Below are 1,912 nucleotides of genomic sequence, written 5' to 3' on the forward strand. Positions count from 1 at the left end.
CCTTTTGCAGCTTGCTGCTACTTCAACCACACTATTGAAATCACTCTTGCTAAAACCATTTCCATGACTTATAGGTTTCTAAATTTAAAAACTAGGCTTTTCTTCTCTTACTTAATCTCTCTGCAGTATTTGATGCTCTTGATCAATCTCACCTCTCCAACTGCTTTCTCCTGGTTCTAGAATAACATTCTCCCTATTCCCCTTCTAATTCCTCTAACCAGTATTTCTCAGTCTGCTTCCTGGGCTCTTCTTTCTCTACATATCCAAAAATGTTTAAAAACAAATTGGCTGGCATCCCAGTGAATTTCTGGGCTGAGCTCAACATAGCAAGGCTCCATCATGACACTACTGTGTAAGGTATAGCTGCCAGCCCAGGTCTGTGGGCTTTAATAGTCTATATACCATAATCATGGAGTTTGATGACAATGTCAATTTACAGCAAGTCAAATACGGTGCTATCAGTTGCTCTGAGGAGGAGGAAGGGGGTCCTCACTGCTGCCAGTGAATAATTACATTTGGGAAAGTGTACACTTTCACACATCTCAGGAAATAAGCATTCCCTAGATGTGTGAATGGCCTGCTTTTTCTTCAGTCATAAAGCATTGTGCATTTGGGTCTTAGGCTGGTAAACATTTTGATCAGTGAACAAGATACATGCAAAATTGGTGACTGGTTGCTCTGAGAAGCTGCAAGATCTATGCTTCCACAGACTCTTCCTTACCGCCCAGATGGCACACACACCCACCAAGCCCTAGAACTCATGAAAGGAGAAACCATATGACCAAAACTGACATCTGTTCCTTTGTCATCACTCTCTGGCAAGTGACTAGCAAGGAAATGCCTCTCGGGAAAGCTCTACACTGTAGCGGCCCATAACCTTCATCTGTCTCTCTCAGCAGCTGCCTTCACTATCTCTGGGTAAAAGGCTTGAGAAGATCACCTAATGCTGCTGGATGGCCAGTGCTTTGCGGTGGTCAAGTGCAGAACTTGTTGTGGTTGATTTTAACTCTTTAAAAGCTAAATCTGGGAGTCCCTGACTGGCTCAGTCAGTAGAGCATGCAACTCTTGATCTCAGGGTCATTAGCTCAAGCCCCACATTGGGTGTGAAGCCTACTTAAAAAATTTGTTTTTAGGGATCCCTGGGTGGCTCAGCGGTTTGGCGCCTGCCTTTGGCTCAGGGCGCGATCCTGGAGACCCGGGATCGAATCCCACATCGGGCTCCCGGTGCATGGAGCCTGCTTCTCCCTCTGCCTGTGTCTCTGCCTCTCTCTCTCTCTCTCTGTGTGTGACTATAGTAAGTAAATAAAAATTTAAAAAAAAATTGTTTTTAAATTAAAAGCTGAATTTGGCTGGCTCTAAACCTGTATCAAGACAAGCTTTTGTCTTTGTTTCTATTCATTTTTAAAGAAATGAAGGTGTAGAAAAAAACCACTGATAGGAGAGAATTTTAGAAAATAAAGGTACTAGAAACTTGGAGAAATTTTTCCAAATTCTTGGGAATTTTATTATTTGTGATTCTATTTCCTCAAGGGAAAATTATTTTTAAGTGACCTTTGAATAACCATTAATTGAATTGGTGAACTAAGACCAATTCTAAGATCATATATACATAAATTTTACATAATTTATATTATATGATATATAAAGTGCATAAAGGCTTTGATTTCATCAGATAATGAGGGTGGAAGACAGACAGCATAGGTTCACAACTTGGCTTTGAAATTTGCCTACTGTATGAGCTTGAACAATTCATTTAATTTCTCTCTCCTGTTTACTCATCTATAAATGGAGATAACTTCTATGCAGTCACGCTGTCAGTACATGTAAAATGCTCAGCACTGTGCCTGGAGCATTTGTGGTCCAGTAAATGAGAGGTGTGCTGTTATTGTTATAGCTATTGTTAGTATACTGA

At 40.7% G+C, this 1,912-nt stretch overlaps 1 pseudogene; it reads left to right on the forward strand.

Annotated features, from left to right (window-relative positions):
• Positions 1-269: 269 nt before the first annotated feature.
• Positions 270-922, forward strand: LOC144316691 (proto-oncogene serine/threonine-protein kinase mos-like; annotated as a pseudogene).
• Positions 923-1,912: the final 990 nt, after the last annotated feature.

The sequence above is a fragment of the Canis aureus genome, chromosome 7, assembly GCF_053574225.1.
Source record: "Canis aureus isolate CA01 chromosome 7, VMU_Caureus_v.1.0, whole genome shotgun sequence".
Classification (NCBI taxonomy): domain Eukaryota; kingdom Metazoa; phylum Chordata; class Mammalia; order Carnivora; family Canidae; genus Canis; species Canis aureus.